The following is a 23,973-nucleotide window of genomic DNA, read 5'->3' as shown; positions in this document are numbered from 1 at the left end:
TTCTTCTTCTTCTTCTTTACGTTTTTCCTTTTCTTTTAGTTTATTTGCATACATCTGTTTTAGCATCTCTAATTCTTTTTCTAATTCTGTTATTTTAGTGTTTTTTACTTCCTCTATCTGTTGTATTTTTTCTTTAGCTTGCTGTTGTATTTCTTTAATCTCTCGTTTTCTATCTATTTCTTCGTTTTCTTTTGTTATTCTAACCATGGCGGTTAAACTATCCTCTAGTTTTACAGTTTCTTTTTCTAACATTAAGTTTAAGTTATTTCCTATTTAAACCATAATTGTATGGGAACTTGGAAACTTAACTACGGTTTAAGGTTGGGATAAAAAAATCAACTAACCGTGTTTAATGTACTATCTTTCCTAGTTTAAATAAAGGTAACTATGGCTTCCTTATTCCTATCGAGTTGGGTAGATACTGGTTGACAAGGCTTGCTCAGTTGGGTTCACTCGATTGAGCGCCGGTCGCGCCTCCCAAAGTTGGGGCGTGACAATGAGCTTCTATATATGTATACACAAAGATTTTCTTTCCTTCTTCCAATAAGGGACAAAGTGCATTAATAAAGTGAACTATTTCATAATTTCACTTCCCTCCATTTCTTTTTCCACTATTTTTCATTCACACCTCTTTTGTTATTAATAACAAAACCCAAAAATCCCTGACCGGTAACTTCTCTGTGAAGTTATTTCATCCCCGCAGTATTTACTTAACAAGATCTTACACATGACTCATGAGGCAAAAGAAGACTCTCGTGAGACATGACTAAAGCTTTGGGTTGATCAAAACTAGTGTGAAAGGTATGTGCTATTCTGTTTTATCACGTATACCGTCATCTTGATTATTATGCTGTCTGTGCTTTTAGTATTTCGGTATATCTATACATGTATTTGAGCATATAGAGCTCATTAAAGTTATTATTTCCATTCTTTCCATTTTATATTTTCATGTCTATGAACTTATTGGGAGTTAGCTGTTTTATAGTAGGGGTGGATTTATAGGGTAAATTATGGGGCACGTGAACCCATCATCTCTCCGTTAACCTATGTATTTTTTGTATGTATTTTTTTAGAATTAATCTAATATTATCTGATGGCATCCATGCTCCACAAAGCCTGAATGATACTTGGTTAAATACTGAGTTATTTATCCAAAAGAATAGAGATTACTTCCCACTTAATACTTCTTCTTTTTTTGTCATTTCTTTTGTGGTGCATCCATGTTTTAGAAATGCTAGATCCGTCTATGATTTATAGCTTTTATTCAGTAGAATCAGCATAAACATCTAAATCAGCTTCAGAGAATTTTTTTATGTACTTCCATTGATTACCTTTTATGCTTTATCAGTTGATATATTATCAACATTATAGTGATGCATCTAAAGTAAGGATCATTGTTATGTTGGCATTAAGACTATCCCTTAAACTAATTAAATAATCTGAATGTTTTGAAATTAAAATAATCAACCAATTAAATAGTCTCATAATTGATACAAGATATACACATACGTAACTCTTAGCAAAAGCATGGGGTAGCCACTGCAAGCAAAGGAGATTTCCTGTAAACAGTGAGGCCAGCAGGGGCTTCAGTCATGTCCAAATCTTCCCCTTTTATCCCGTCTGGTAATGAAAAATCGAACTTGTGCACAAGTCTTGCTAATGCTATCTCATTTACTGCAACAGCAAAAGTAGTTCAAGGGCAGCCCCTCCGCCCAGCGCCAAACGGAATTAACTCTTAAGTGTAATCCTTTGAAATCTATAGCACTACTCAGGAACCTTTCTGGTTGGAACTCATCTGGATTTTCCCACAGCAACGGATCTCTTCCGATTGCCCAAACATTCACAGTGGCTTGTGTTCCAGCTGCTATTTGATATCCCTTTAGTTTTACATCTTGTCTTGATTCTCGAGGGACTAGTAATGGTGCGGGGGGATGAAGCCTGAGGCTCTCTTTTATGACTGCTGTCAAGTAGTGCAGATTTCCTAAATCATCCTCTGTTATCTCTGGTTTTCCCTGGGCAACTTGTCTCACCTCATTTTGCAATTTTTCCATGGCCTTTGGATGCCTCAAAAGTTCTGTCATTGTCCACTCTAAGGTTGTATATGTTGTCTCCGTACCAGCACCAAACATATCCTACGTGTTTGGAAGAAACACAAAACAAACTATTTTCAGTTCGCAAGTTCAATTTTTACTTTCCTGTTATTCATTTGTTTCCAACATTGAGCTGTAGCCAGCAAAGGGACTAAATTACGCTCCAGTTATAATGATAAGCAGTGGTGGAAACAGGATTTTCACCAAAAGGATTCAAAAGATTAATAAAAGTAAACACGCAATGACGCGAAGAAGCTAAGGAACTCAGCATCAAATATGTATACATAAAATAAAAAAAATCTTATATACACAATGTGATATTCAGTGGAGGGAGTTCGGATACTGAGTTTTTGAGGAAGCATGTGATGCGTACCAGGACGATAGTTTTTAGTGAATCTCTTTGAAGAGGAAAATCAGTGACGTTTTGTTTCTGAATTTCAATCAAAACGTCCACCAAATCTTTAGCTTTTCGATCAGGGAGTTCACCTTTATCTCCTGTCATGTGTTCATCAAGCACCTCCTCCAAAAATGTATCTAACTCTTTATCTACTTTCTCGATTTTATTGTCCAAACCATTGATCTTGTTCACCCAATCAAGCCATGGAATATAGTCACCAATGTTAACAGTACCTAATAATTCAGCAAGTGCCCCTAGCACGGTCGTCTTAGTATTCTTCCCACCTTCCCCTTCATCATACCTCCTCCCAGAGGCCACTCTGCTAATCACGTTATTAGTTAGGGAACTCAAAACATATCTCAAATCTATCACTGAACATGATGCTTGTTTGATTTTTTGGATCATATTTGCCGTTTCTTCTTCTCTAATGTCCCGAAATGATCGCACTCTTTTGTTGTTAAGAAGATGAAGCACAGAAATGTTTCTTACTTGCTTCCAGTATTCACCATAGGGACAAAAAGCAACATCTTTGGAGCCATAGAGGATTCTATCACAGATGCTTGATTTAGGTCTATTCGAAAAGACCAGATCGTGGGTTTTCATGATGTCACATGCAACATCGATCGAAGAGGCAATGAGCACTGGCTTACTGCCAAAGTGAAGCAGCATGAGTGGACCATGTTGTTTGGATAGTTTCTGGAGAGCGCGGTAAGGAAGCGGGCCAAGTAGGTGAAGGTATCCTAGAATTGGAAGCTTTGGTGGAGATGGTGGTAATTTCTTTTGGTTATGTGAAGTAGCAAAGAACCATTGATGAAGGAAGAGGATGAAAATTAGTACAGGAACTACAAGTGAATACCGGGGGAAAGACATTTGTTTCAGTAAGGAGTTTGCCAAATGCTATACTGTAATATGTATTACAAGACTGTTTTATATATCTATATATAACAATACTAGCCTAAGATTTTGTTTAACGTACGTAGAGGAAGGTAGATTTTGTTGAAGTTAGATTTTGCCAACATATATGTTATTAATCCGTGTATTGCTGTAAATAAATAAAACAATAATCTTTTTGAACACAGAAATAGAAATTTAGTAGAAATAAATTCTAAAAACAGTATTTGAACTTCAAAATAAATTTTGAAAACAGTATATGAACAAATCGAGCCCACTGAATACACAGTGTGTCCTTAATGAAATTATTTCCCTCAACTACCCGAGGTTGAACGATTTAACTCATCGGAGTGTTGGTACCAAACGCTGATGAACAGCGAACCATTCGAAGGCTGTAAAACACACTGGAATTTTTGTGTAGAAGAAAAAGAAGATTATCAGAAAATTTCGTAAGTTAATATTCTGGGATTTGAAGGAATATTTATAGCCAATTTGGTACTGTTTCTGAAAAGGTTTGCAACTTTTCAGAACAACCATAACTGTTGGAATAGGTTTGACACTGTTTCAGAAAAGCCATAGCTGTTGGAAATATTGCGGGAATATTAAAACGGATTTAAAATAATCCGGGAAAGAAAAATTGGACTGGATCGCACTGGGTCGCGGGTCATGGGTGATTTGAATTTTTGTTAATTAATTAAATATTTGAAAAGAATTTTGTCCAAAAAGATTAATCAATCAATTGATCTTTGACCGAATCTGAATCCGAAGCCGAGCGAGGGACGATGACAATGGCGCGAGACTTGCCTTCTTCTTAGCTCTTTAAGAGCTAAAAAATGAGCTTCTCTATATATACACAAAGATTTTCTTTCCTTCTACCAATGAGGGACAAAGTGCATTAGTAAAGTGAACTCATTCAAAATTTTATTTCCCTCTATTTCTTTTCCCTCCATTTCTTTTCCCACCATTTTCCATTCACGCTTATTTTGTTATTAATAACAAAATCATACAACCCCCCACATGAATGGGGAATGGCTATAAACTTAAAGGAATGCACGGACGTGTATGTGTTTCACATGCAAGAATTAATTGCATCTGGATAAGTAGGTTTCCTTTTGAACTTTTTGTAGTGAACTTATATCGGATATACTTGGTCAATCGGTAGATTTGATATCTTTGAACCGTCGAGCTTTGTTGTATACCTAGAAAACATAAGTCACACAATCAATCCTTAACGATCTATGGATCTCATGGTTGTGTTCGTTTCAACCATGAACACCGTGTGGTTTCATGAGTGCTTAGAGAATGAGCCTTTACTTTCATTCCCCTTGAAGCGGCTTACACTTCACACTCACATACGTGATTCCTAAACGTGTAATCCTAAAGACACACTATCTGGTGATATCCTGCCAGACTTAGCAAATCATTAAAAAAGCTTTAAGCTTTATTGACTCATCAAAAAGCCTTAATGATTTATCTCATTTTTGAACATTTTCTTCATCACGAGAAAGAGTTGAGTTATTTGACAATGTTGAACCGTCATTCATAACTTTGTTTGATCTCTTTGAACCTAGCTCTTGGGATCTCCAGTCTGCTAGGTAGAGTTACCGCCATGATGACTTGTCCTAGGATTTTAACCCTATTATCTTTGATGATCTTTCAACTACCTCCCTAGATAGGCCTTTTGTAAGTGGATCCGCCACGTTATCTCTTGACATTATGTAGTCAATTGTGATAACACCACTAGAAAATAGTTGTCTAACGATATTGTGTCTCCGTCTAATATGATGAGATTTTCCGTTATACATAACGCTCCCTGCCATACCTATTGCCACTTGACTATCACAATGTATACAAATAGGTGCCAAAGGTTTGGTCCAAAATGTAATAACTTCCAAGAAATTCCGAAGCCATTCAACTTCTTCATCGGCCTTATCTAAAGCTATGAATTCAGATTCTACTGTAGAACGGGCGATGCACATTTATTTGGATGATTTCTAAGACACTGCTCCACCCCCAATTGTCAAAACATATCCACTCGTGGATTTAACTTCAGATGATCCGCTGATCCAATTTTCATCACTATATCCCTTGATCATGGAAGGATATTTGTTATAATGCAAAGCATAATTTTGGGTATGTTTCAGATATCCCAAAATTTGTTTCATTGTCGTCCAATGTATTTCATTGGGATTACTTGTAAACTGACTCAGTTTGCTAATAACACATGTATATCCGGTCGAGTACAATTCATGATATACATTAAACTTCCCAATACTCTTGCATAATTCAGTTGTGAGTCACTTTCACCTTCATTCTTTTGAAGTGCATAACTCACGTCAATTGGAGTCTTGGTAATTTTGAATCCAAATACTTGAACTTGTCAATTACCTTTTCAATGTAGTGAGACTGTGATAATGCTAGACTTTGTGGAGTCTTCTGAATTTTGATTTCTAAGATCACATCAGCAATTCCTAAGTCTTTCATGTCGAATTTGCTAGCCAACATGCGTTTTGTAGCATTTATATCTGTCATACTTTTGCTTATTATCAACATGTCATCAACATATAAACAAACAATGACTTCATGACCTGTAGTATTTTTAATGTAAACACATTTATCACGCTCGTTGATTTTAAATCCATTTGCCAACATTGTTTGGTCAAATTTTGCATGCCATTGTTTGGGTGCTTGTTTAAGTCCATAAAGTGACTTAACAAGTTTGCACACTTTCTTTTCTTTACCAGGAACCATAAAATCCTTAGGTTGTTCCATGTAAATCTCTTCCTCCAATTCTCCATTTAAGAAAGTTGTTTTAACATCCATTTGATGGATTTCAAGACCATACACGGCCGCTAGTGCCACTAACACCATAATAGATGTTATCCTTATTACCAGCAAGTAAGTGTCAAAGTAATCAAGACCTTTCTTTTGTCTATAACCTTTAGCAATAAGTCTTGCCTTATATTTGTCAATAGTGCCATCAGCTTTAATTTTTTGTTTAAAGATCCATTTTGAACCTAAAGGCTTATTTCCTGGAGGAAGATCAACCAATTTCCATGTATGGTTATCCAAAATTTATTGAATCTCTCTATTGACTGCTTCTTTCCAAAATGGTGAATTAGAAGACGTCATAGCTGCTTTAAAAGTTTGAGGCTTATTTTCAAGCAAGAATGTCACAAAATCTGGTCCAAAGGAAGTAGATGCCCTTTGACATTTACTACGCCTTGGATCTTCTATACTTGGAGTATTTTTCTTTGGTTCTTCCCGAGGTCATTTAGGTGTTTCACTTAATGGCTCGCATTCAGTTTTATATGGATAGATTCTTTCAAAGAATTTAGGATCATCTGATTTCATTACTGTATTAACATGAATCTCGGGATTATCGGATTTATGGACCAAAATTGCCATGCTTTACTATTTGTAGCATATCCAATGAAAATGCAATGAACTGTTTTTGGTCCGATTTTAACCCTTTTAGGTAAAGGAACTTATACCGTCGCTAGACACCCCCATACTTTGAAATATTTCAAGTTGGGTTTTCTTCCTTTCCATTTTTCATATGTAATAGATTGCGTTTTGCTGTGGGGTACTCTGTTGAGTATTCAGTTAGCTGTAAGGATAGCTTCCCCCCACAAACTCTGCGGTAATCCGGAACGTATTAATAAAGAATTCATCATTGCTTTTAAAGTCCGATTTTTCCTTTCCGCAATTCCGTTGGATTGAGGTGTGTAAGGTGCAGTAGTTTGATGGATAATTCCATATTCCAAATATATTTCTGCAAACAGAGATTTATATTCTCCACCTCTATCACTTCTAATCATTTTGATCTTTTTATTCAATCGATTCTCTACCTCGTTCTTGTATTGCTTAAATGCCTCAATTGCTTCATCCTTACTATTAAGCAAATAAACATAACAATATCGAGTGTAATTGTCAATAAAAGTAATAAAATACTTTTTCCCACCTCGAGATGGTGTCGAATTCATATCGCAAATGTCAGTATGAATTAAGTCTAAAGGATTTGAACACCTTTCAACAGACTTATAAGGATGTTTTACAAACTTAAATTCAACACATATTTGACATTTTGATTTATTACACTCGAATTTAGGCAATACTTCTAAATTAATTAACTTCAGCAAGGTTTTATAATTGACATGTCCTAATTGAATATGCCATAAATAATTTGACTCCAATAAATAAGAAGAAACTGAAATTTTATTCATACAGTCAACAGCCATTACATTAAGTTTGAAAAAGTCCTCCGTGAGGTAGCCTTTTCCAATATACATTTCATTCTTGCTTACAACAACTTTATCAGAAACAAATACACATTTGAATCCATTCTTTACAAGTAAAGAAGTAGAAACTAAATTCTTCCTAATAGTAGGAACTTGAAGAACGTTGTTAAGCGTTAACACCTTGCCGGAAGTCATCTTCAGGAATATCTTCCCATAACCTTCAATCTTGGCTGTTGCATTATTTCCCATGGAAATCTCTTCTTCAGGACCAGCAGTAGAGTAAGTCGCAAATGCTTCTTTGACAGCGCAAACATGTCGAGTGGCTCCAGAGTCAATCCACCACTCTTTCAGATTTCCAACTAGGTTGCATTCCGAAAGCATTGCACAAAGATCATCATTGTCATCATTATTCTCCCCTATGTTGGCTTGTCCCTTCTTCTTATCCTTTTTCGGGAGACGACAATCAGGGCTTTTGTGACCAACTTTTCCCCAATTGTAGCAGTTGCCCTTGAATTTCTTTTTGTTCTCCTCCTTAGTCTGTCCAGAAGAACTCTTCCTCTTCTTACTTTTTGGAGCAGTCTCCTCAACGTATTAGCTCTCATGATCGTTGAATTTCCACGAGACTTCTTCTCGGCTATTTTGTTGTCTTCCTCAATCTTTTTACGTATCATAGGGTCTTCCAACTTCATTTCTTTGCGCTTGTGCTTAAGATAGTTCTTGAAATCTCTCCACGAAGGAGACAATTTTTCACTCATTGCAGCCACTTGAAATGCTTCATTCACGACCATACCTTCAGTAATAAGGTCGTGAAAAATAAGTTGAAGCTCCTGAACTTGGGTTCCCACAGTTTTGCTGTCTATCATTTTATAGTCTAGAAACTTGGCAACCACAAACTTCTTCAAGCATACACCTTCTGTCTTGTACTTCTTCTCAAGTGCGTCCCATAATTCTTTCGAAGTATTCATCACATTGAGCACATTGTACAAGTCATCCTCTAAAGTACTTAAGATATAGCCTTTGCAAAGAAAATATGCCTGCTTCCATGCCTTAACAATCATGAACTTTTCATTGTCCAGCATATCCGCAGCAGGCACTGGAGGCTCTTCACTAGTGAATTTCTGCATATCAAGTGTGGTAAGCCAGAAGAACACCCTTTGCTGCCATCCTTTGATGTTGGCTCCAGAAAATTTCCCCGATTTCTCGGCCGGAGGAATAACAATGCGGCTTGACGAGGCTATCATCGTTGCACCAATAGTCGTAGAAGGATTTCCGTTATCAATTTCCATTTCTCACTGTCAACAACAGAAGAGTTCAATTAATGGCAAAACCAGAATAGTAAATAATACAATAATCAATAAACAGTACATAATAAAAAACAACCAAAATTTTCATATACTGTTTTATAGAAAAACGATGATGTTTTTATGTTATTCAAATCGTTTTCTGAATTTCAATACTCTTATGAAGTTTTTATATCTTCAAATCAGAATAGTAAAATTCAGACGGAGTAGAAAATCACACAGGTTTTAATCTCCAGAAATAGAATAAAAAATATAATAATATAATTTCCTTAAGATTGTTATTAATCTGTATTACTGTAAATAAATAAAACAATAATCTTTCTGAAAACAGAAACAGAAAGTTAGTAGAAATAAATTTTGAAAAACGTATTTGAACTTCTAAATAAATTTTGAAAACGGTATAGGAACAAATCGAGCCCACTGAATACATAATGTGTCCTTAATAAAATTATTCCCCGCAAGTACTCGAGGTTATGGAATATATCCTCCCAGGATAGAACGATTTAACTCACTGGAGTGTTGGTACCAAAAACGCCGATGAACAACGAACCACTCGAAGGCTGCAAAATACACTGGAATTTTTGTGAAGAAGAAGAAGAAGATTATTAGAACATTTCGTATGTTATTGAATTTGAAGAAATATTTATAGACAATTTGATACTGTTTCTAAAAAGGTTTGCAACCTTTCAGAACAGCCATAGCTGTTGGAACAGGTTTGATACTATTTCAGAACAGCCATAGCTGTTGGAAATATTGCGAGAAAATTAAAACGGATTTAAAATAATCCGAGAAAAAAAAATTAGACCGGACCGGGTCCCGGGTCATGGGTGATTTGAATTTTCGTTAATTAGTTAAATATTTGAAAAGAATTTTGTCCAAAAAGATTAATCAATCAATTGATCTTTGACCGAATCTGAATCCGAAGCCGAGCGAGGGACGATGACAATGGCGCGAGACTTGCCTTCTTCTTAGCTCTTTAAGAGCTAAACGATGAGCTTCTCTATATATACACAAAGATTTTCTTTCCTTCTACCAATGAGGGACAAAGTGCATTAGTAGAGTGAACTCTTTCAATATTTCACTTCCCTCCATTTCTTTTCCTACCATTTTTCATTCACACTTCTTTTGTTATTAATAATAAAATCCAGTAATATCTAGATAAACTTAGTTTAAGCTATATTTTCTTTCACTTTGAAAGCTCTCCTAAACTCATGTTAGCTGATGGAGTAATACTTAAGGTCCATTGATGATTTTTATTTTATTGTTTTTGGCATGTAAACTCAAATGGTCAGTGATAAAGGATGAATAGTGTGTATTTTGAGTGTGTTTGTGTTTTATTTCTTGTGTGACTTGCGGGGTTCACACTGCTTTTGAAGTGAAAATATCCTCATTACGTATTTCTTATGTGTAGGAACAAACTTATGCGGAAAATGATCAAATAAGAGAAAAATTGGTAAAAAAAAGAGATAAAGAGAAAAGTCATGGACAACGAAGTGAGGTTCACTTCACCAGACTGAGACCAGAGTAAAAGAAATTAGAAAAGTCCCGGACAGCGAAGCTATGTTCACTTTGCCAGACCGAAATTGGAGCAGAATAAACCAGCTTCTCCAATCCGAAATAGAAGAAGAAAAATTCGCCTTACACAAATCTTAGTCGCTATAAATACATCCTAAAACATGTTTTTGAGGGGAAAATACTACTTTGGAGGGAGAGAGGACTTTAGGGAGGCAAGAACACACTAGGAACAAGGAGGAAAATTCTTCTACAAGTTTTTCACTTTCTTCTTTATATTTCCATTGTTGTAGTTGTACATATTGCTAGGTTTCGAACTTGAACTTTTATTTTACTTTTTTTAGTATTTGATTTTTTTTTTAATTTTAGTTTTACTTGTTGATTGGGGAAACATGCCATCTTTAAATTATCGGAGTTTCGATATTGGTAATTCTAATATTGATCTTCCTTGTGCTTATTATGGAGGAAATCACATGTGACAAACTTGTCAAAATATTTTCGAGAGCGAGTTATGTGCACCAACTCAATTTTATGTGTGGAATGTATGATATGTTTGTGGTGGTCAATATGGTCACTTTTATGGTTGTGCTTGTCTTTCTTATCCTTCCCAACCCCTTATTTTGATGGTTCTACTTTTTCTTATGAGGTTAACAAGAACAAAGAACTGGGGGAAGCTGACCTGAATAAGATCAAAGATATATTAAAATGACTCATGGAATGAAGTAATGAGAAACAACTGCAAAAACAAAGGCAATGGGATACTATCCAAAGGTAAGATGCATATATTCTTAACCCGGAGGCACAAGTGAGTCAATTGGTTGAAGAATTTATTGCTCAACAAGTTGATATTGTGGATAGTAACAAAAAAGAGCATGCATTAGATGCAGAAATTAAGGTTCTAATGGAGGAGGTCGAGTAGAACACCAACAATCTATCCAATTAGAGTTTGAGGATGCCGATGTTGTAGAAGAGATACTAGAGTCAATCAAGGACATTGATGATACATATTTCAATGACTCTAGTGTCATTGATGTTGAGGATGTTGACAGTCCAAAAGTTCATGTAGTTGAGCGTATTGGTCCACACTCCAAGCATCTTTTCACATTTTATTTGGATGATGATATGAAAATAGAGTCCTTCGAGCGAATTGAGGAGTCAAGAAATAAGGAACAAGGTGCCTACATTTTAGAATTCTTCTTACGAGAAAGTTGAGATTACATACCTCATGCAAAGGGTAAGTGCAGAATACTATATTATTTTTTTGGGGCAGTTAGATTTGTTCCACCACCCTTTGACCATAGTAGAAAACTTGAAGCAAAACATGGTGTTCAATTCATAAGCTTGAGGCAGAGTCAAAAAAGTGATTCGAATCGTGCGGCGACGTTAAATCAAGTGCTTGTTGGGAGACAATCCAACTTTACTACTTTTTTTTAATTTTATTATTTTATTATTTTTTATTACTGTGTTATTCTTGTAGTGTTGTATTTCATTTCTCTAGGAGCATGAGAAGCAAGGTCATTGGAATAAAGCAAAAGCAAGTGAGAAGGTTAGAACTAAGTGTGGGGTTCCCCCACAAAGAATCAAGTCTGTGAGAAATCTGGGTACCTCATGAATTCCTAATACTTCGTCCTTTTGTCTACCATGGAGTTTCTTTCACCCTCTTTTATTTATAGGTGTGCATTGGGGATAATGCATACTTTTAAGTGTGGGGTGAAAAGACTGTTGGGGTGATTTTCTATGCTATATTAGTGTGTTGAAAAAACAAATCAAAAATAAAAAAACTAATTAGGCTGAAATAACCACTCTTGATTTTTCTTATGGCCACGTTTTTTTCAAGAGACAATCTCGATCTGGGTCGTAGTTTTTTCTTATATGTAGAATTTTCAAAAAGGTTTGAACTTTTCCCGATACTAGACTTCCTAGACAATTTTATTGAGGGTTTAAAGTCCAAAGAAAAATACAAAAGATTTTCATTTTTTCTTTTTTGAACTGATAGTGGAATGGGGAGAACCTGAGTATCCATGATTTTTGACATATTTTATATCGGGGCTTAGAGGTGGATCATTTGCACTAAGTAGATTCTTCATGGTCTTTGTAATTACATGCATTGAAAATATGATGGCTTTCGTTTGACACCGAGGCTCATCTTTTGACTCTTGTGATTAATTTTCGTGTGCTTAAATTTTATGATGACTGTGCTAGTTGCTTTAACTTAAGAATCAGATCCCAGCCATCCTAAGTGAGTCATGTGCATTGTGTGAGGTGAGATTTTGGTGTACTTTGTGCCATCATTGCTAGTCTAGAACTTGCTCTGTGTGAGTCAAAGCGAAATGATTAAGTCTTGTAAGTTTGAGAAGTGACTTAGGCTTTCTTTGATTTACCATTTAGCTTATTTGCCTACTAGTGCTAATATTATCCGTAGTTAACCCTTTTGAGACTATAGACCTTTTTTTGGCAACCACATTACAACCCGATCTCCTGTGTTTTAATCAAATCTATTGAACCTTTACCTCGGAATGCACTTAAGTAGCTAGAAGAGTAAAGAAAGAGATTGTGTAGCTTTTGACTAGAACCATAGAGAGGCCGACAAGGTTCACTTTTGTACGAATAAAATAAAGGTACTAGCCAAAAATATCAAATTAAGGAGAGTGAAAGAAAAAAAAAGAAAAAAATGAATAACACCTCTCATATCTTTGTCTGGGCTAGCGAATATCTATATGTTGATGTGCTTAATGACGAAGGCCTAAATGTGTATAGTTTCATGGGAAGACATCGAATTGGTCATGACAAGGTGTTTAAAAGTGAAGTGTAGTGTATTAAAGTGCTTAAGAGGGTTAGTTACAATTTTCTCAACTATATCATGCACGTCCCTTAGCCTACATTACAATGAGTAAAGTTCTACTTTATCCTAGTTTTTACGAGCTTAAATTAGTAGAGACTTACACTACGGGCAAGCCTATGGTACAAATTTGGGTGGCATAAGTTTCTTTGTGAGAGTGAGAAAATTATAATGACTCGGCCGGTTGTTTTGAGAGTGTGAGCACCCATCCCCTATATATTGTCCCCTATGCTTCATTTTATGCTTACATGACTTGCTAGTGTGCTTGGTGTCGGGTTCAGGAGAATTTTTGAGTGAAATGGGACACATAGTCCCTAAGTGTGAAATTCGAGTTGTAAGAGTTGACCATAGTTTGATCTGTGTGAAGGTGATACCGAAATGGAGTTTCGTCGGTTCCAATAGCTCCATATGGTGATTTTGATCTCAAGAGAGCGTCCGGATGTAGATTTGGAGGTCCGTAGGTCATTTTAGCGTTATTTGGTGAATGTTAGAAAATTGGAAGATTTTTGGAAAGTTTGACCGAGAGTGGACTTTTTGATATCAGGGTCAAATTCTGATTTCGAAAGTTGGAGTACGTCCATAGGGTCAGATGTGACTTATGTGCAAAATTTGAGGTCAATCAGATGTGTTTTGATAGGTTTCGGCATCGTTTGTAGAAGTTGGAGTTTCCTAAGTTCGTTAAGCTTAAATAGGGGTATGATTCATATTTTCTGCATTGTTTGATATGATTTAAAGGCTCGACTAAGTTTGTATGATGTTTTAGGACACACTGGTATATTTCTTTAGGTCCCGGGGGCCTCAGGTGAGATTCGGACCTTGTTCAGCGCATTTCAAGACTTGGTAGGAATTCTGAAGTTTGCTGATTTTTCCTAGTTCTGGTGTCCTTTTACGCATTCGCGATGATCTTCTCGCATTCGCGTAGAGTAGTCCTAGCCTTGTTGAGTTTTACCTTTCGCGTTCGCGAAGTAGGCCATGCGTTCGCGAAGGTCAGGTCATTGTGCACTTCGATCTCGGACGGGAAGTCGTGTTGGCAAAGAGGAAAGGGAGCTTGGGTGGGCTCCTAAGTTTGGCTTACGTGTTTGCTTAATGGGCTTCACCATCGCGTTCACGTATGAGGGAATTTTGGTTAGTATATTTTTGATCTTCGCAAACACGAGGCAATTTCCGCGTTCGCAAAGAAGGAAATACCTAGGCAGATTTTGAATGTTCAAAATCAAGGGTTTATGTCATTTTTCACCATTTGGACTTGAGAGCTCGGAATTAGGCGTTTTGTGAAGAGAACTTAACGTAGGTGTTTGGGGTAACTGATTCTTACCTAATTTTGATTAATTTACATGGTTAGGCCTTTAATTTCATCTTTAAATTAGTGATTTGGGATGGAAATTGGGGAAAATTGAGGAAAAGTTCTTTGGCCGAATTTTGAAGTTTTTATTGAGATTTTTGTTTCGGATTTGAGTAATTATGGTAAGGGTGGACTCGTGGTTGAATGGGTGTTCGGATTTTGTGGCTTTTACCCAATTTCGAGACTTGGGCCCGGGTTGACTCTTTGGGGCGATATTCTAATTTCATGTTAAAGTCTTGATTTCATTAATTAGATTAGTTTCTTATAGTTATATTCATAGTATAAAATTACTTTTGGCTAGATTTGATCCATTCGGAGTCGGAAAGTCGAGGGAAAGGCATCGTTATTGACTAATTGAGCTTGGTTTGAGGTAAGTGACTTGTCTAACCTTGTGTGGGGGAAATCCCCTTAAGATTTGGCATTGTTGCAACAATTTATGATATGTGGCTGCCGTGTACGCGAGGTGACGAGTGCGTAAGCGTGCTAATTATTGAAAATCCGGTTTTTGCTAAGTAGTAACCTGTTTATACCTTAAATGAGTTATTCCAGCATATGTACTTATCATGTTTAGCTTGATACCGCATGTCTACGTGCCTGAATTCTTACTTGAAATCTGTGCAACCTGCTTATTTGAATTCCTATTTTTCCTTGATTTTGTATTTAGTCTTTATCTGTAGGATTCCTTGCTGTGAATTTGTTGTTCCAACGGTTATAGTTGTGTATTTACTTTTCGGACTTCGAGACGGTGCCTTAGGAGCTCCCCTATTGCATATTTACTTTTGGGACTAAGAGGCGGTACCTCAGGAGTTCCCTTATTGCATATTTACTTTGGGACTACAAGGTTGTACCTTAGGAGCTCCCCTGTTGAGTAGTTACTTTTGTGACTACGAGGCGGTACCTCGGGAGCGCCCCTGTTGTTTACCCCTATGTGTTATGTTATTACCTTTATGTAATTTCTCTTTGTTAAATTCTCAGTCTTTTCATTATTTTACCATATCTTCTGCCTTAATTATTATAATCTAGTAAGGTCCTGACCTGACCTCGTAACTACTCTACCGAGATTAGGCTTGGCACTTACTAGGTATAATTGTGGTGTACTCATACTACTCTTCTGCACATATTTTGTGTGTAGATCCAAGTACCTCCTACCAGCCCAGATGTTAGTGAGGAGTGAGTATGTGGAGACTTCAAGATATATCTGCCAGCGTCCACAGACCTCGGAGTCACCCTCTATCCTTATATTGTCTTTCTTCTTTATTCTTTTAGATGTTGATGTATAGAGACAGTCAGTACATTCCTTAGAGCTTGTGGCTTATTACTACCGGGTTTTGGGGAGTTGTTTACACTCGAGTTGTTGGTTTTAGCTGTACATGCCGAGCATAAGTTTGTAGTATTATTTATTTGAAGTATAGTTGTTATTTCTTTTGTTATTTTAGTTATTCCGTAAATTTTTAGGCATACCTAGTCTTAAAGACTAGGTGCCATCACAACATCTTATAGAGGGAAATTTGGGTCATGACAAGTGTGTATCAGAGCTTTAGGTTCATAGGTGTTATGAGTCACAAGCAGGTTTATTAGAGTCTCGCGGATCGATACAGAGACGTCTGTACTTATCTTCGAGAGGCTATGGAACTGTTAGGAAAAAGTTTCACCTCTTTGATTCTTTGTTGTGCGAAATTGTGGACTTTAGGATTCTAAACTTCTGTCTTTCTATTCTCTCACAAAAGGTGAGGACATGTACAGCTGGATCAGATGACCAAACACCCGCGCTCCTTGCTAGAGATGCAAGAGTTCGAGGACAAGGTAGAGACCGAGGACGTCCACGTGGTGCAGCAAAAGCACCCTCACGAGCTGCTATAGAGAACCCACCAGTAGCTCTAGTTGGAGCGCATGCACCTGAGACGCCTGTTACAGAACTAGCTCTTAAGGAGACCCTTGCCCAGTTTTTGAGCATGTTTGGCACTTTAGCTCAAACAGGGTTGATCCCACTTGCTCCTTCCACATCTCACGCCGGGGGAGGAGAATAGACTCTTGCCACCCATACGCCAGAGCAACGGGTTCAGGTAGACCAGGTTCTAAATGTCATACTAGTGCAGACGGTAGCCCCAATTCAGCCCGAGGTTTGAGGAAGAACAACACAGGCTCGAGAGGTACAAGAAGTACCTCCCTCCTACTTTCAGTGGCTTAGCATTAGATGATGCTCAGGGTTTTCTTGAGCAGTGCCACCATATCCTCTGTGCTATGGTTGTAGAAAAGTCTAGTGGGGTTTTCTTCACTACGTTCCAGCTTAGAGGAGCATCTTATCAGTGGTGGCGGCACGTATATGAATTGGGTAGTCTGGCCGAGGCAGCTTCACTCATATGGACTCCGTTCTCGGATATGTTCTTGAAGGAGTATGTTCCCTAGAATCTCAAAGAACCAAGACGCGCAATGTTTGAGAATTTGTGAAACTCGTCATATGGTGAGGGATTGCACAAAACTCGGGATGGGTGCACCTCTATAGATGACTCAAGCACTATGTGCTCCACCGGGTCCTTAGGCTATGGTTACAGCAACAACTACCACTTCACCTACTTAGCCAGCTCGAGGTAGAGGTCGGGTAGGTAGAGGTCGCTCTATAGGAGGAGGCCATGCCAGATATTATGCCCTTCCTGCTCGTACGGAGGCAGTTGTATCCGACTCTGTCATTACAGGTATTATTCCAGTCTATCGTAGAGATGCATCAGTCTTATTTGATCTAGGCTCCACTTATTCATATGTGTCATTTTATTTTGCTCCATATTTGGGTGTATCTTGTGATTCTTTGAGTTCTCTTGTCGATATGTCTATACTTGTGGGAGATTCTATTGTTGTTGACTGTGTGTATCTGTCGTGTTTGGTTGTTCTTAGTGGTTTTGAAACCATAGCCTATTTGTTATTGCTCAGTAGGGTAGACTTTGATATTATTTTGGTCATGGACTGGTTATCGCCCCATTATGCTATTCTTGATTGTCACACCGAGACCATGATGCTGGCTATGCAAGGATTACCACGGTTAGAGTGGAGAGGTACCTTAGACTATACTCCTAGCAGAGTTATCTCATTTCTAAAGGCTCACTGAATGGTTGAGAAGAGGCGTGATGCGTATCTAGCTTATATGAGTGATGTCAATATTGATACCCCTATAGTTGATTCAGTTCCAGTAGTGAGGGATTTTCCAAATATATTTTTAGTAGATCTTTCGGGCATGCCGCCCGACAGGGATATTGACTTTGGTATTGATTTATTGCTGGGCACTCAACCTATCTCTATTCCTCCAAATCGTATGACTCCGCCTAAGTTGAAGGAGCAATCGTATAAGTTACTTGATAAGGGCTTCCTTCGGCCTAGTGTGTCACCTAGGGGTGCTCCAGTCTTGTTTGTGAATAAGAAGGATGGTTCTATGCGTATGTGCATTGATTATCGCCAGTTGAACAAAGTTACAGTGAAGAACATGTATCCATTTCCTCGTATTGATGACCTATTTGATCAGTTATAGGGTGCCAGAGTGTTTTCCAAGATTGACTTGCGTTCAGGCTATTATCAATTGAAGATTCGGGAGCCAGATATTTCGAAGACTGCTTTCAGGACTCAGTATGGTCACTACGAGTTCCTTGTGATATCTTTTGGGCTGACCAACGCCACAACAACATTCATGCACTTAATGCGCAGTGTATTCTGGCCCTATCTTAACTCATTCTTCATTGTGTTTATTAACGACATTTTGATGTACTCTCGGAGTCAGGAGGATCATAAGCAACACCTGAGGACTATGCTTCAAACCTTGAGATAAAATAAATTATATGCAAAATTTTAAAAGTATAAGTTCTAGCTAGATTTAATTACAATTTTGGGTCACGTAGTGTCGAGTGAGGGGATCAAGGTGGATCCGAAGAAGGTTGAAGCAGTGCAGAGTTAGCCCAGACCATCCTCAGCTACGGAGATCCAGAGTTTTCTTAGTTTGGCGAGGTAGTACCATCAATTTGTAGAGGCTTTCTCATCTATTGCAGCACTTATGACTATGATGAATCAAAAGGGTGGTCCGTTCAGGTGGACAGATAAGTGTGAGGAGAGCTTTCAAAAGCTTAAGACCGCTTTGACTACAGCCCCAATATTGGTATTGACTACAGGTTCGGGGTCTTATACTGTATATTGTGATGCATCGCACATTGGTCTCAGCATGGTGTTGATGCAGGACGGTAAGGTGATTGCCTACGCGTCTAGATAGCTGAATGTGCATGAGAAGAACTATCATGTCCACGACCTTGAGTTAGTAGCTATTGTTCATACCTTGAAGATTTGGCGGCACTATTTGTACGGTGTCCCTTGTGAAATCTACACCGATCACCGGAGTTTGCAGCATTTGTTCAAATAGAAGGATCTTAACTTGCATCAACGAAAGTGGTTAGAGTTGCTTAAGGACTATGTGTCACTATCCTATATCACCCCGGGAAGTCCAATATGGTAGCCGATGCCTTAAGTCGCAAGGCGAAGAGTTTGGCCAGCTTAGTATATCTACCAACAACAAAGAGGCTATTGGCATTGGATGTTCAAGCCTTGGCCAACTAGTTTGTTAGATTGGATATATTTGAACCGAGTCGAGTTTTGGCTTGTGTGGTCTCTCAGTCTTCTCTTATGATTGTATTAGGGAGCATCAGTATGATGACCCCCATCTGCTTCCCCTTAGGGACACGGTTTAGCACGGTGATGCCAATGAGGTCACTATTGGAGATGATGCTGAATTGAGGATGCATGGCAAGATATGTGTTCCTAATGTAGAGGGTTTGTGTGAGTTAATTCTCCAAGAGGCTCAGAGTTCGTGGTACTCCATTCATCCTGGTGGCACGAAGATATATCCGGACTTGAGGCAACATTATTGGTGGAGGATAATGAAGAAGGAAATAGTAGAGTATGTATCTCGGTGTCTAAATTGCCAGCAAGTTAAGTATGAACATCAATGGCCAGGTGGATTGCTTTAAAAGCTAGAGATTCTAGAGTGGAAATGCGAGCAAATCACTATGGATTTTGTTGTTGAGCTCCCACGAACTTAGAGGAAGTTTGATGCAGTTTGGGGATTATGAATAGGTTGACCAAGTTGGCTCATTTCATACCAGTGATGACTACTTACTCTTCTGAGCAGCTGGCTCGAGTTTATATCCCTAAGATTGGCAGGCTTCATGGCGTGCCGGTATCTCTCATATCTGACCGGGGTATGCAGTTTACATTGCAGTTTTGGAGGTCCATACAACATGATTTAGTACTCGGGTGTTGTAGATGCATACAACATTTCACCCTAAGCCGGATAGACAGTCCGAGCACACTATACAGATATTGGAGGATGGAGTTTGGGGGTTTTTGCGATCAATTCTTTCCACTTGCGGAGTTTTCCTACAACAACTGTTATCAATCAAGCGTTCAGATGGCCCCGTATGAAGTTTTTATGGTAGATGATCTCGGTCTCCAGTGGGTTGGTTCGAGCTGGGCTAGGCTAGGCTTTTGGGTACCGACTTGGTTCAGGATGCTTTGGAAAAGGTTAAGGTGATTCATGATCGACTTCGCACAACCCAGTCCAGATAGAAAAGTTATGTGGATCAGACGGTTCGCGATGTTGCATTCATTGTTAGTGAGCGGGTCTTTCTTTAGGTTTCACCAATGAAGGGTGTTATGAGGTTCGAGAAGAAGGGCAAGATGAGCCCAAGGTTTATTGGCCCGTTCGAGGTGTTGCAACGAGTTGGGAAGGTTGCTTATGATCTAGCCTTGCCTCATGGCCTAGCAGGAGTTCATTCAGTATTCCACGTTTCTATGCTCCGGAAGTATCATGGAGATCCGTCCTATGTGTTAGATTTCAGCTCAGTCTAATTGGACAAGAATTTGTCTTATGTTGTGGAGCCGGTGGCCATTTGGTTAGGCAGGTTCGAAAGTTGAGGTCGAAGAACATCTCTTTAGTGAAGGTTCAATAGAGGGGCAAACCAGTCAAGGAGGCAACTTGGGAGACCGGGCATGATATGTGCAGTCGTTATCCTCATCTTTTCACTACTTCAGGTATGTCTCTATACTCGTTTGAGGATGAACAATTATTTTAAGAAGGGGAAAATGTAAGGAACCGACTGGTTATTTTGACAGTATGAGCTCTGATCTCCTATTTATTGTTCCCTCTGCTTCATTTTATGCTTACAAGACTTACCGGGGTGCTTGGTGTCTGGTTCTGGAGGGCTTCAGAGTGAAATGGGATACATAGTCCCTAACTGTTAAGTTTGAGTTGTAAGAGTTGACCATAGTTTGATCTACAGAATAGAATTTCGTCAATTTCGATAGCTCTGTATGGTGATTTTGGTCTTAGGAGCGCGTCCGGATGTGGATTTGGAGATCCGTAGGTTATTTCGGCGTCATTTGGCGAAAGTTAGAAAATTAGAAGATTTTTGGAAAGTTTGACAGTGAGTGGACTTTTTGAGTCAGATTCTAGTTTCGAACATTTGAGTAGGTCCATAATGTCAAATGTGACTTGTGTGCAAAATTTGAGGTCAATCGGACGTGTTTTGATAGGGTTCGGCATCGTTTGTAGAAGTTGGAATTTCCTATGTTCATTAAGCTTGAATTGGGGTGCAATTCGTATTTTTAGTATTGTTTGATGTGATTTGAAGGCTCGACTAAGTTCGTATGATGTTTTAGGACTTGTTGGTATATTTGGTTGATGTCCCGGGGGCCTCGGGTGTGATTCAGACCTTATTTGGCACATTTCAGGACTTGGTAGGAATTTTGAAGTTTGATGGTTTTTCCCAATTCTGGTGTCCTTCTACGCGTTCGCGATGATCTTCCCATGTTTGCATGGAGTAGTCTGAGCCTAGCTGAGTTTTACCCTTAGCATTTGCAAAGTAGGCCTTAGCATTTGCAAAGTAGGCCACGCGTTCACGAAGAGTCAGGTCATTGTCCACTGCGATCGCGAACGGGGAGCCGCGTTTGCAAAGAGGAATGGAAGCTTAGGTAAGTTCCTGTGTTCGGCGTATGCGTTCGCATAATGGGCTTCACGACCGTCAAGATGTGGATCGTTTGGATTGCGTTCGTGAGTGGACCCTCACGTTTGCATAAGAAGGAATTTTGGTTAGTAGATTTTTGTGCTTCGCGAAGGATACTTGTTCTTGATTGTGACCTTTTTTAATTTCCTGTAATCAATGCACATCCTCATCGTGCCATCCTTCTTCTTCACAAACAGAACAGGCGCACCCCAAGGCAACACACTAGGCGAATAAACCCCTTATCAAGGAGTTCCTGAAGCTGCTCCTTCAACTCCTTTAACTTTGCCGGTGCCGTACGATACGGTGGAATAGAAATGGGATAAGTGCCCAACACCAAATCAATATCGAAGTCAATATCCCTATCTGACGGCATGCCCGGTAGGTCTGCAGGAAACACATCCGGAAATACCTCACTACCGGAACTGAATCAATGGTAGGAGTCTCTGCAGTGACATCTCTTATGAAGGCCAAATAAGAAAGACAACTCTTTCCAACCATCTGCTGGGCCTTCAAAAATGAAATGACTCTACTGGGAACATAATCCGTCGACCCTTGCCACTTAATCTGTGGTAACCCTGGCATAGCCAACATCACTGTCTTAACGTGACTGTCCAAAATAGCACGACATGGAGACAACCAATTCATGACTAATATCACATCAAAATCAACCATAATAAGTAACAAAAGGTCCACTCGGGTCTCCAAACCCCCAATAATGACCACACATGACCGATATACGTTGTCCACATCAACAATATCGCCCACCGGACTAGATATATGAATAGATGAAACAAGAGACTCGCGAGGCGTATCCAAATAATGAGCAAAATACGATGACACATATGAAAAAGTGGAACCAGGATCAAATAGTACAAAGGCATTCATGTGGCAAACTAAGACAATACATGTGATCACAACATCTGAAGCAATAGCATCTGGTCTGGCTGGGAGTGCATAGAAACGGGCCTGGCCACCACCTGATCAACCTCCCCCTCTAGGGCGAACCCTAGCTGGCTGTCCTTCAACCCTAGCTGGGTGAGTAAGTGGTGAAGTAACTGGTACTGAAGTCGATGGCTGACTCCTCTGTTGAGGTGGACCCCTTTGAGGATGAGGACACTGCCTCCACATATGCCCCAACTCTCCACACTCATAACAACCCCTGGTGCTGGAGACAGGGACTAAAGGAAACTCCTAGCACTGGGATGACTGGTAGAAGAAGCTGGCATGGAGGAGCCCTGAACTGATGGAGCACGGGATGAACTCTGGGCTGGGAGGGCACTAAGTGATGAATGGCCTTGATGATAACTGTCAGAAACATGGCCTGATGATGCACCACGGTGAACTGGGAAAGCTGGCTGAGCATGTCTCAATGGACGACCTTTACCGTGTTGAAACTAACTCCCACGAGGAGCACCACTGAAGCCACCCTATCCACGAGGTCTCTTGTCCTCCCTCTCAACCCTCTCCTGACCACAAACCATCTCAATATGTCGAGCAATGTCGAAAACCTCATCAAAAGTGGAACCAGACACCCTCTCTCTGGTCATAAGCAACCGAAGCTAAAAACCGAGGCCATCTATAAAGCTCCCGATCCTCTCTCGGTCTGTGGGAACCAACCAAACCTCATGACAAGCCAACTCGGAGAACCGCATCTCATACTATGTGACACACATATCACCCTGGCGAAGCTGCTCGAACTGCATGCACAACTCCTCTCTGCGAGACTCAAGTACAAACTTCTCCAAAAAGAGGGTAGAGAACTTCTTCCAAGTAAGGGGCGCTGTGCCAACTTGCTTATGCCTCTCGCAAGCCTCCCACCAACTAAGTGCAGCCCTAGAGAACTAGAAAGTAGTGAATGAGGTCCCACTAGTCTCCAGAATACCTGCTGTCCAAAGCATCCTCTCACACTTGTCCAAGAAACCCTCTGCATACTCACCCTCACCACCATTAAATGACGGAGGCTGGAGTCTCCCAAACCTCTCCAATCTGTGTTGCTTATCCTCTGGCATAACAGGAGCTACATAATCTTGAGCAATTGCAACCGGCTGGGCTAGAGGTGCCCCCGGTGTCTGAAGTCCCTAAACAACCTGCTCAGGTGTGCGAGCGGCGGGAGTCTGAGTGTCTCCCCCAGTCTAAGAAGTAGTTGCGGCCATATTAACTGAGACCACCTAAGCCAGACCAGTGCACGTTGTTAGAATCTGAGCTAGGGCCTCCTAAAGGCCAGGAATCACAATAGGCACATGGGGTGCCTGAGCTGGTCCAGCTGGAGCATCCATAACTGGGACTTGGTCATGAACTGGGGCGGCTGGTGGATCTGCAGGTGCTGCCC

At 39.4% G+C, this 23,973-nt stretch overlaps 1 pseudogene; it reads right to left on the bottom strand.

The window, feature by feature from the left end:
- Nucleotides 1-1,516: 1,516 nt before the first annotated feature.
- LOC107811689 (cytochrome P450 71A3-like) lies at nt 1,517-3,357 on the bottom strand (annotated as a pseudogene).
- Nucleotides 3,358-23,973: the final 20,616 nt, after the last annotated feature.

Source organism: Nicotiana tabacum, chromosome 20, assembly GCF_000715075.1.
Source record: "Nicotiana tabacum cultivar K326 chromosome 20, ASM71507v2, whole genome shotgun sequence".
Lineage (NCBI taxonomy): Eukaryota > Viridiplantae > Streptophyta > Magnoliopsida > Solanales > Solanaceae > Nicotiana > Nicotiana tabacum.
The sequence above is the reverse complement of the archived record's forward strand: the minus strand, read 5'-3'. Positions and strand labels throughout refer to the sequence as shown.